The following is a 12,013-nucleotide window of genomic DNA, read 5'->3' as shown; positions in this document are numbered from 1 at the left end:
GACAGGGAAAGTTCCCTCATTAGCGTATGTCAAAGTCTAGGGTTGTGAAGCATTTGTTAGACGAGAGGCTCATGACAAGCTAGCCAGAAGTGAGAGATGTATTTTCATTGGCTACCAATAAAAGTCTTTTGGATACCTGTGCTACAAATCTAGTGAAAATGTGGTCTTTGTATCACAAAGAAGAGTCTTTTGCAAGAGAGAGAGAGAGAGAGAGAGAGAGAGAGAGAGAGAGCTCATATGTAAAGAGGACAGTGGGAGTATAATTGACCTCGAAGAGATTCAAGAGCCAACCAATGAAGGAACCTTAGCTGATAATAGCACTTAATCAGAGGAAGAAATTCCAGTTGAGCCAATTGAAAATTCATTACCTCTTCGTTGTTTCAGTAGAGTTAGCATGCCACCAAAGTTCGATGGTTTCCATATAACGTTAGATGGTGATACATTTATCAGTGATCAAACACTGGTAAATTTGGATGAGCCAGCTAACTACAAGGAAGAAATGGCATGACCTGAGGCAATGGAATGGAAATAGGCAATGGACAACGAGATCAAGTCTATGTATGACAACCAAGTTTGGAATTTTTTTGATCAAGAACCTGGTCGAAAGACAATTGGTTGCAAATGGATCTTCAAGAAGAAGACTGACATGGATGGAAATGTACACACATTCAAGGCACTACTAGTTGCGAAGGGCTTTACTCAAAACCAAGGCGTTGACTATGATGAGGCCTTCTCACCAGTAGATAATACAAAATCTATTAGGATAATGCTCATTATAGCTTCTTTTCATTATTATGCAATTTTGAAAACGGATGTCAAAACCGCTCTCCTTAATGGGAAGTTGGATGAGGATGTTTACATGAGTCAACATGAGTGTTGGGCTGTAGTTTATTTTGATGTTGCGTCTTTTGGGCTTGATAGTTTAGCCATGTACACTCCGGTTTGGGCCTGTCCAACCGAGGGCCTTTTATGTATTGTATATAAGTTAATGCTTGCATGCATATTAGGTTAACGATTATTACGATAATTCTAGAGCTTAACGATAGTAATTTCAAGGTTTCTTTGATCGTTCTTGTAACCTTCCAATCCTCTACAGTTGATGTTCTTAATCGAGCTCTTCTGAGGATTTTGTTTTTATCATTCGACTCGTTTGATTCAATCTTGTCTCGTTCTTTTTATTGCGTTCTTACTGTTTTATATTCATATACTTGTTCAAGATCTAATCGATCTTCATTGATTAAAGTTTCTTTTTAATCTCATCAATTGGTATCAGAGCAGGAGGCTGTGTAATCGGTACACATCTTTTCTGTGAAAAAGATTTCCATTAGGGTTTTTCCGCAATTAATAATATTTATTGAGCCGTCATCTCATTATTGACGCATCTTGATATTTATTGTTTTGCCCTAATCTGCTTTATTACAAGTCTGATCTTTGAACAGGTTTTACGATCATAATGGACGCGACGCAATCAAACCCTATTAATATTTCCAATAGCATCGGTTCGACGACAAAAATTCCAATCTTATACACCCATGACTATGAAGTATGGGCGCATCACTTTGAAGACTACGTGATTGGATCGGAGGATAATGGGTACCTCATATGGGAAGCCATCATCAATGGACCGTTTTCTCATTCTGCAACGTCCAGAATCGTTAAGACTCAAAAGGAGTACAATGATCTGCTAAAGGACGTGAAGGATATTGCACAAGATGAAAAGGACTTCAACCGAAACCAAAGGTTCGGTTCCAAGACAGACTTCAACCGAAAGCCAAGGTTCGGTTCACAAGACGATTCCAACCGAAAGCAAAGGTTCGGTTCTGAAGTCAAAAGAGAACAAGACTCCAAGGTCAGTCCCTCCAAAGATCAAAAGCTAAAGGGTCACCTAGAGTCTCCAGCCAGGAAGTCCTCTCAATCCAAACCCTCTCATTCTAATTCTTCTCGTTCTTCTAATTCCTCTTCTTCCACCGATTCATCTCCATCTTGCTCTAAAGCAAATTATGTCCGTTCTCATCCGTCAGCTGAACAAAAGGGAAAGCAGAAGGTTAATGAATCCAAACCAGAGTCCAAACCAAACACACCCAATCCTAATAAGATAAAAGTGTTTACCATTAAAAAGAAAGATGAAACAACTCTAGTAAAACGAACATATCTAGTTAATATCTCTCTTACTGTTCCCGTTCCCATGAAAAGCTCACGTGGACCCAAGAAACTTTGGGTTCCTAAATCTGCTTAATTTTTGCAGGTTATAAGTGACGAGCAGTTCGACGAAGAATGGTACATCGATAGTGGCTGCTCGCATCACATGACAGGGAGGAAAGAGGAGCTTAGGGAATACAGATCTCTTGCAAATGGTGGCAACGTCAAGTTTGGAAATAACTCTTTCGGCACCATAAAGGGATACGGAATGATAACAAATGGAGACTTTACTATAAGGAAGGTGGCTTATGTGGAAGGACTCCAACACAACCTCATCAGTGTATCTCAGCTTGTTGGAGGTACAGGTCTCAAAGTTTCATTCGATGATGAAGGTTCTGAAATCATAGAGAAAAAGACAAAGAAAATGATACTCAAGTCCGAGCGAAAGGGTGAAATGTTTCCTCTAAACATGAAACCTATCAAAGGAAACCCAGCCATATGCCTGTTATCAAAAGCTCAATCCGACGAAAGCTGGTTGTGGCACCGAAGACTCTCACATCTCAACTTTAAAGATATCAACCGACTTGTCACTGGAGGTCATGTTAGGGGTCTTCCATTGCTCAAGTTCGACAGAGAGCATTTGTGTGCTGCATGCGAAATGGGGAAGCAGAGTCGTCAAAGTCACCCATCTGTAATCAACACAAAAGTTGTTGAACCACTCGAATTACTTCATATCGATTTGTGTGGTCCTTCATCTATCGAAAGCATCGGTGGTAGCAAGTATATTCTTGTTATCGTTGATGACTTTTCACGATTTACATGGGTGTTCTTTCTAAAGCTCAAATCTGAAGCGACTCAAAAGCTGAAAGTGTTTATCAAGCAAGTTGAAGTTCAGCTCAAGAAGGTCGTTCGCAACATCAGGAGCGACAATGGTCATGAATTCAAGAACAGGGAGTTTGAAGAGTTTCTTGCAGAAAAGGGAATTAGTCACAATTTCTCAGCTCCCTACACACCACAACAGAACGGAATAGTCGAAAGACGAAACCGATCTTTGTGTGAAGCTGCCCGAACTATGCTAAGTTTCGCTTCCTTACCTCTTTATTTTTGGGCTGACGCTATTTCTGCTGCTTGTTTTACACAGAACAGATCCTATCACAACAAGCGATTCACGCTCACTCCATATGATATACTAAACAACAGAAAGCCCAATGTGAAATTTTTCCACGTGTTCGGCTCAAGGTGTTTCATCTTTAACTCTAAAGAACACCGCAACAAGTTTGATGTCAAAGCCGACGAGGGAAGTTTTCTGGGTTACTCGCTCACATCCAAGGCGTACAGGGTCCTAAAAAAGCATTCGAGAAGGATTGAAGAGACAAACTATGTGACCTTTGACGATAGCTATGTCAAGAAGCTACAGGCCAAAGAAGACACCGCTAGGGAAATCTTTCCTCAAACTGGCCAAGTCACAGTCTCGATCGCCAATTTATATGATAAATTTTTGGAACTCTTTGACGAACCGGAGAAAGCTTCTCTCTCAGAAGCAGATGCAGCAGACAACAAAATTGACCATATGAAGCGGATTGTCGAAGATGCTGCAAGAAGAATGCATGAAGGAGAATCGCCCACTAATGACTCTCCATCCAACAATGCTTCAGTCGAGGGGGAGCCAAGCTCTCATTTCGAGGGGGAGCTAAGCTCACAAGTCCAGGGGGAGCCAAGCTCTACAACTTCAACCGAAGGTCCTTCACCAACCGAAGGTACTTCTCCAACCGAAGATACCCCTCCAACCGAAGGTGCTTCAACGCCTGAAATTTCAGCACCACAAGAAACCCCTGAACCTCATGTTTCTCAAAGCTCATCAATTGAGGGGGAGCATGATGATATGACTCTTGATTACGATAGCCAATCTGAGCCAGAAGAAATGATCAATGTTGAACTTGACCCAACCTTTGATCCGAATTACCCTCCTCTTACCAAATGGACCAGAGATCATCCTATCTCTCAAGTAGTTGGTGATGTATCTGAAAAGGTTCTGACCCGATCACAACTGAAGGCAAAACAGACATCCTTATTTTCAAAGGTTGAGTTTTGTATGTTTAACTCATTTGTATCAAAAGTTGAACCGAAGACAGTTAACACTGCCCTCGATCACTCTGATTGGGTTCAAGCAATGCAAGACGAACTGAATGAATTTGAAAGGAACAAAGTCTGGCGCCTCATTCCAACTCCACCAGATGCTTCGGTTGTTGGTCTCAAGTGGGTCTTCAGGAACAAAATGGATAAGGAAGGTAATGTAATAAGGAACAAGGCTCGTCTGGTAGTAAAGGGATACTGTCAGGAGGAAGGGATAGATTACGAAGAGACTTTCGCTCCAGTAGCTAGGCTAGAATCAGTTAGAATATTTCTGGCTTATGCTGCTCACAAAAACTTTGAAGTTTTCCAAATGGACGTCAAATGTGCATTTCTCAATGGAGAACTTGAAGAAACTGTGTATGTGGAGCAACCTCCTGGGTTTGTGAACGAAAAATATCCAAATCATTGCTATATTCTGGATAAAGCTGTGTACGGTCTCAAACAAGCTCCGAGAGCCTGGTATGAAACGCTTACAAAATTTTTAAAGATGTCTAAATTTAAACAAGGTTCGGTTGACCCAACCTTCTTTCGCAAAAAGGAAGGTAACCACCTTATGATAGTTCAAATTTATGTCGATGGCATCATCTTTGGCTCCACGAATCCTAGCTTAACAGCTGAATTCAGAAAGTTGATGGAGACTAAGTTTGAAATGAGCTCAATGGGTCCTATTAACTTTTTCCTTGGTTTAAACATAAGACAGGGACCCGAAGGCATCTTTATTAATCAGGAAGCTTACATGAAGACTCTCCTAGCGAAGTTTGGAATGATGGGAGACTCAAAAGTCAAAGTCCCAATGGCATTCGGCACCAAGCTTACCCCTTCTCTAGACAAACCGGCTGTCGATATCACGCTCTATCGTCAAATGATAGGCTCACTGATGTATCTAACTGCTAGCAGGCCTGATATCATGTTTTCTGTGTGTTATTGTGCTCGATTTCAGGCAAACCCACGCGAACCTCACATGTTGGCAGTGAAGAACATCTTACGCTATCTCAAGCGAACCACCTCCTTAGGTCTTTGGTATCTATCCAACTCTGGCTTCTTCGTTCAAGCCTATTCTGATGCTGACCTTGGAGGATATGGACTCGACCGTAAAAGCACAACTGGTGGCTGTCAATTCCTTGACGGGAAGTTGGTCAGCTGGCAATCCAAGAAACAAACTTGTGTGTCGTTGTCTACTGCCGAAGCGGAATACATTGCCGCTGCATCCTGCACATCACAAGTGATTTGGATCCAGAGTCAACTTCGCGACTATGGACTCAATATGAAGAAGATCCCACTATATTGTGACTCTGAAAGTGCAATTAGGATCTGTCATAACCCAGTGCAACACTCTAAAACCAAACACATAGCACTGAGGTATCACTTCATCAAAGATCACGTGGAAGATGGAAACGTCGAAGTTCACTTCGTTAGAACCACTGATCAACTGGCTGATGTCTTTACCAAAGCTCTTCTTGAAGCATCATTCAATAAAATATTGCAAGGGCTAGGTATGATGGAATCAGAGTCAGTACCTCACACTACCTCTCAACCTCAAACGTAAGAAGCGAAACCAACCGAACGTTCGGGTTCGGTTCAACCATCTGACTCGCTCATTACTTCAAAGGTAGTTTTTCAATGTTGTATATTTCTTGTACAAAGTTGTTTTTCTTTGAGTAAAAAGTTTTTTTTTGCTTGTCTAAACTCCTTGGTTTCTTAAAATTTTCCTAGACCGAAACCAACCGAAGGTTCGGGTTCGGTTTTCTAGAATTTTGTTGAACCGAAACCAACCGAAGGTTCGGGTTCGGTTTTTCAAAATTTTCCTGAACCGAAACCAACCGAACGCTCGGGTTTGGTTTCTCAAAATTTTCTGGAACCGAGACCAACCGAACGCTCGGGTTCGGTTTTTCAACTTTTACCAACCAAAAGCAACCGAACGTTCGGGTTCGGTTTTTCATTTTTTTTTTCCCAAAGTTTTTTTTTTTTTTTACGTCTTATTTTTTTACTTATTTTTTTTAACTTCTTTTATTTTTTTTAATTTCTTTTATAAATTTCAAAAACTCCAAAAATATTTTTTTATTATTTTTCTTGTGTGTTTGTTCGTTTATGGGGATATATCTGATGAATTACTTAAGTGTCCCTAGAAGCATGCTGCTGTATGTGTCCCAAGCCGCATAAGATTTCGAATAAAAGCCTTCATGACCTAGTATACACAAACCTTGTCTTCCCAATAAGGCTAACACATTTATTCTAATCGTGAGCTACCTCACTCTTTTCTCACATGAGTTAAGAGTTTCCTGCTTGGTCCTTATTTTCGCAGCAGAGGTACTATGTTTTCTCACACCATCTCTATTATACTTCTCCACTACATTCGTTTCATCAACGTAACCCTTGAGACTCTCAGAAATTACCACTGAGGTTTATGGTTACACAACATCTGTGTTAATGATCTTAGTTTCGTGTCACTACGAGCTGAGTGAAACCCCAAATTCAACACCTAATGAATTGACAGTGAACAATTAATTTGCTTAAGTTTTCACCAAAGAATTAACGAATGTACCTTCATGAAATCTCAAATGTTCTTTTGCGTGATTCCTATGAAATTGTTACACACCATAACATTTCTTCCCAAGGGATCCAGTTTTAAATTTATATCTGAGATTTTATATTAATCCAAGCCAATACAAAATAAATTCCTACCTACTTGTTCAATAGGCTACACCGGTCTCACAAGTACTTTGTTCACTTTCTTTCTTATATCAAGAACAGAATTGATGAATCAAAGCGAAACCACCCTTATTAAGCCTAATTAAAAGAAGTCTTTCAACATTTATTAATAAGTGATTGATCGTAATTCAACGGGATTCCACACTAACACTTTGAGGTCTCTCTTGACCTTGAAGGAAGAGATTCGTGCCCGGGATCATCAGTTTCGTGTCATTATTGACATCACAGAATATCCTTAAAAGAGTTGCTTTATTTCTTTTTCTTTTACACTCTTTGCACGAAAATCCTTGATTTTCCAATATTCCGTTACTAATTCTTTACAAGCTGGATTACTAATCGGTGGTTAATTATGAAGTTGTGGTCAGAAATAATCCACGTGGGCGTTTAATTCAAAAAGATGTCGTTTAAAAGGGATAAGACGAAAAGGTTGCTGACTCGGCGGGAGTTAAAAGGATAGAAATTCAAACGACGGTAAAAAGGGGCGCGTGTGAATTTGAAACGGCCGCGCTTTTACTGACACTTATGGACGCGTGTGCAAAATCCAAGCGTCATCACTCTGGCACAAAAGGCGCGTGTGGAAATGGAAACGATTTTCTTTCTGAAACGGCGCTTATTGGGCGGCGTAATCCTAGGAAACTGACACTCTCTCTCCTACGTGATCATCGCACGCCCCAACTGTCACCAATCAGTCACTCAAACACCCGTTTCGTATTTCCATAAGAGATTTGAAACGATTTTTCTCTCTCCTATCACCCACTATAAAAAGCCGTCTACACCACCTTTTACCTCTTTACTGCCTCAAAAATTTCCAAAGAGCAAAAAACTCCCAAACCGTCTCCTGTTCATCATCTTCTCCAAAACTTCAACAATGGCTGAATCTTCTTCCGTTCATGCTACTTCTCAGATCCTCCCCATCCGTCCTCAGCAATGTCTGGTCATTGATCTCAACCCACTGGTGTACGAATCCTACATGTCGCCGGTCATCGAGTGTTTGAAGTACTCTCAACTTGCTATAGCACTCTCCAGAATTGAAACTGTGCCCATGGTGGCCCTGTCGCAGGTCTACGCGACTGCTTACTACGACAAGGCCGTAGAACGGGTGTTTTTCGAGATTGCAGAACACAAAACCTCCGTTTCTCGACAACGGTTCTGCACAATGCTAGGGTTTGCTGTTGACCCTTCAAGAATAAACCCGGAGACGATTCCGGTTGGGATGCTGTTTAGCATGTTTTACAACATGGGATACACAGAGGTTCTCACCTCTGTCGCCAAGTTCAAGAAGTCTTGTCTGCCGCCACAGTGGAATGGCTTATTTACAATCCTTTTCAAGGGCTTGTCGGAGAGGAGCTCAGGGTCCGATGGTGCTAGTCGCCTCTTTCTATCGATAATGTATGCCATCTACAACGGGGTTAATCTGGACTTTGGAATGGTCCTATGGCAACAGCTCATCCAGAGCCTCTCTTCATCATCACGACACTCTGAGGTGTCGTTGGCCCGGTTCTGGATCTTGATTACAATATGGGCCATGCACAAGTTTGAGGTTCCCACTGCTGTCGGTGCATCGATGTCTTCTGTTGGTACATTCCATACCAAGAAGATCATCGTCTTAGATGCATCAAAATTCTCTTTCATTGGCTCCATCCCAGAGACGATGTATGGCAGCGTGCCATCTGACAGCAGGTTGATTCGGACGATCAAGGAGTTTAGGCCAACTGGTCCCAGGGAACTGACACCGGATATGCTCAGATCGATCCATGACGCTGACAAACCAACCAACAGGGGCAAAAAGGGTGAAAAAGGGAAGCAAGCGGCCAAAGCACCAAAGGGCCCTTCTCCCAAAAAGAGGAAACAACCGAAGGATGCACAGTCCCCACAGCCGAAGAGGAGGAAGACTCAACAAAAGCGAAAGCTTGTAATTCCCTCTTCTTCAAGCGAATCTAAGGGAGGAAGTTCGGACTCTGAAGGATCTCAAGGAGACGAATCTCCTCAACGAGGCAACACACCACCTCGGTCCCCAACCCCAGAGATGGAACTTCATCAATCCCCAGTTGCTTCACCTCCACCAACTATTCCTATTTCCATTCCCACCATAAACCCCACTATTCCCCCAACCTCTTTTCCTAAACCACCACCCATTTTCACCACATCAACCGAAACACCACCAGTTACCGAAACCCCTCCCGTAACCGAACCACCACAAACCGAAACCCAAACTCAACCACCACCCGAAACTACCCCACCCCACACTCAACCTCCAAATACACCAACCACAACACCCCCAGCTTCACCACCACCTCCATCTCCAGAAAATGCCTCCGATGGCGAAAACCCTTACCTTGGTGGTGATCACATGAACTTTGATTTGGTCTACTATAGTCCGTTTCAAGTTTAGAGTGATGAGGAGGATGATGCTCCAGTGACAAAGAAGCATCTTAAAGAGCTTCACGAGAAGGTTGATCAACTTCTCACCTCCTCTTCCAACCAGCAGTCCACTCTCTCTGAAGCTGCCCTTTAGAAAATTGTTGACGCCTTCTCCAGGGCTCAACATGATTCGGTGGCCTCAGCAACTGCTGCGATAGATGCCTCCACCAGAGCCTGTGAGGCTGCGACCGAAAAAGTCGATAAACTATTCTCCGATGCTACTGTCCTGTTGAAATCTTTGCAAGAAAGCGCCGACGCCACTAAGACAACTTTGGAACCGATTGTTCAGCAATTGGCCAAGTTCGTCTCCACGGAGTTGACTTCGTTCGCTGCCCTACGCCAAAATATAAGCGACGACAACTCGGCACTTCGTGCCTCCATCGATGCCCGCCTGGCTAAGCTACAAGAGGATCTTGAAGCTGAGAATTCTCTGATGGACGTCTTGGCGAGTAAAACAACCGCCCTTAAGGTCAAGAGCACGCAACTTTCCAACTCCCAACAACAATTGGAAGCTCTTCGATCCGAAAGGGAGGTGATCAGAACGTGTGTTTCGGATGTCCACGCAGCATTATCAAACATCCTGGAAGCACACGACCCCATCCTGAACCATTCGGTGAGGCGTACCCTCGCTGAAAAGCTCTCTCCGGCCATGGACCTCCTAAGCAAAATCAAAGGCCTACCGAGTTTCGTGTCCATTCCAAAACAAGGGGGAGATGCCGGATCGAAACCACCTCCTTCCTCCAAAGCTACTCATACAACCGAACCACCTCCAACTGGTCATGCTTCGGGTTCGGGTGTGAAGAACAAGGGCAAAAATATAGCTGAGGAAGATGAAGATGAAGATGAAGACAAGGAGACTATTGCTGACCTGTTAAAACGAAAGAACAGTCGCAATGCTGACGATGATGCCAGTCGTGTGGCGCGAGAGGCTGAAGAAGCCGAACGCAAGCAAAAGGAAGCCCACGATCTCCTTGAGAGCCGAAAAACGCTCTTCCCTGCCTGGACCAGGGAACGTATGATTAAAGAGGCCATAGAAACTCCAAGCATATTATGGCTCGAGCCGGTTATCTCATTCGACTGCAACAACACTGTCGATTCGCAGTTTGATATGCCGCTGACTCGAAAGGCGTTCATCTTCCACGCCTTCTCTAACATTTTTGAAGTCCCGCATCCGAACGATGAGCTTGACAGGGAGCTCATTGACTTCTATCTGGAGGCCGCTCGCCCTCAATACCTTACTTGGAGCGCCCAGAAGATTGTAAATGTTCGGGTGCTGAAGCCTTATGCCGTGGGGAGATTCACAAACGTTAAGTTCAAGCTCATTCGAGGATCAGCAAGAACTGCTCATCTTATCTCCCTGGCGGATCTGCCGAATCTAAATCCTCATGATTGGATTGTCCTGTACAATATTCTTTTGACTGAAGAAGCCGAATATGGTCCTATCATAGACCATGTCAAAAGGATGTTAGCCTGCTACATCATGGAGGTTGCCCTAATGGATCAGGAGGTCGCCACAGTTTTCAAGAAGAAACCGAAGATTGCACCTGTGGGATCGGCCAGTGATCTAAACCAAATGATAATGGGCAAGATTGATTCGAGGCGTAACTCGGTCATGTTCACTAGAGCCGAAGGACAGAAATGCCTCTTCGCTTTAGCTGACAAACACCTTTACACCACAGCTTGCTTGGAGCACGTTTTATCGATTATCAAGCGGTGTAAAGAGAATTCGGCTGATGACATCAAGTACTTCAATGATATGATCAATTGGTACATCCGGTTTAGACAGACCATTTTCTCCATAACCAAGTGTCTGTTTAGCACCGTGAAGAAGAAGGTACCTGCTTCAGCTGCTGGCCCAAGTAAAAAGTGAAGGTCTCGCTCCAAATTGACGCAAAGGGGGAGATTGTTGGGCTGTAGTTTATTTTGATGTTGCGTCTTTTGGGCTTGATAGTTTAGCCATGTACACTCCGGTTTGGGCCTGTCCAACCGAGGGCCTTTTATGTATTGTATATAAGTTAATGCTTGCATGCATATTAGGTTAACGATTGATACGATAATTCTAGAGCTTAACGATAGTAATTTCAAGGTTTCTTTGATCGTTCTTGTAACCTTCCAATCCTCTACAGTTGATGTTCTTAATCGAGCTCTTCTGAGGATTTTGTTTTAATCATTCGACTCGTTTGATTCAATCTTGTCTTGTTCTTTTTATTGCATTCTTACTGTTTTATATTCATATACTTGTTCAAGATCTAATCGATCTTCATTGATTAAAGTTTTTTTTAATCTCATCAATGAGGGTTTTGTTGATGCAAAGTTTCCCAATAGAGTGTGTAAGCTTGAAAAATCCATTTATGAATTGAAACAAGCATCTCGCAGCTGGAATCTTTGCTTCCATGAGAAAGTCAAAGAGTTTGGTGTTTCTAGAAGTGGGGATAATTCATGTGTATATTTCAAAGCCCGTAGGAGTATAGTAACTTTTCTAGTATTGTATATTGATGACATACTACTCATGACCTTGCAAGAAGTGAAATCTTGGCTTGAAATGTGTTTCGCATGAAGGATCTAGGACAAGCTGTCTATATTCTCAGGATAAGAATTTTGAGAGATAGAA

Source organism: Lactuca serriola, chromosome 8, assembly GCF_051521515.1.
Source record: "Lactuca serriola cultivar US96UC23 chromosome 8, Lser_US96UC23_V15, whole genome shotgun sequence".
NCBI classification, from domain to species: Eukaryota; Viridiplantae; Streptophyta; class Magnoliopsida; order Asterales; family Asteraceae; genus Lactuca; species Lactuca serriola.
This window is presented reverse-complemented; position numbering follows the sequence as displayed.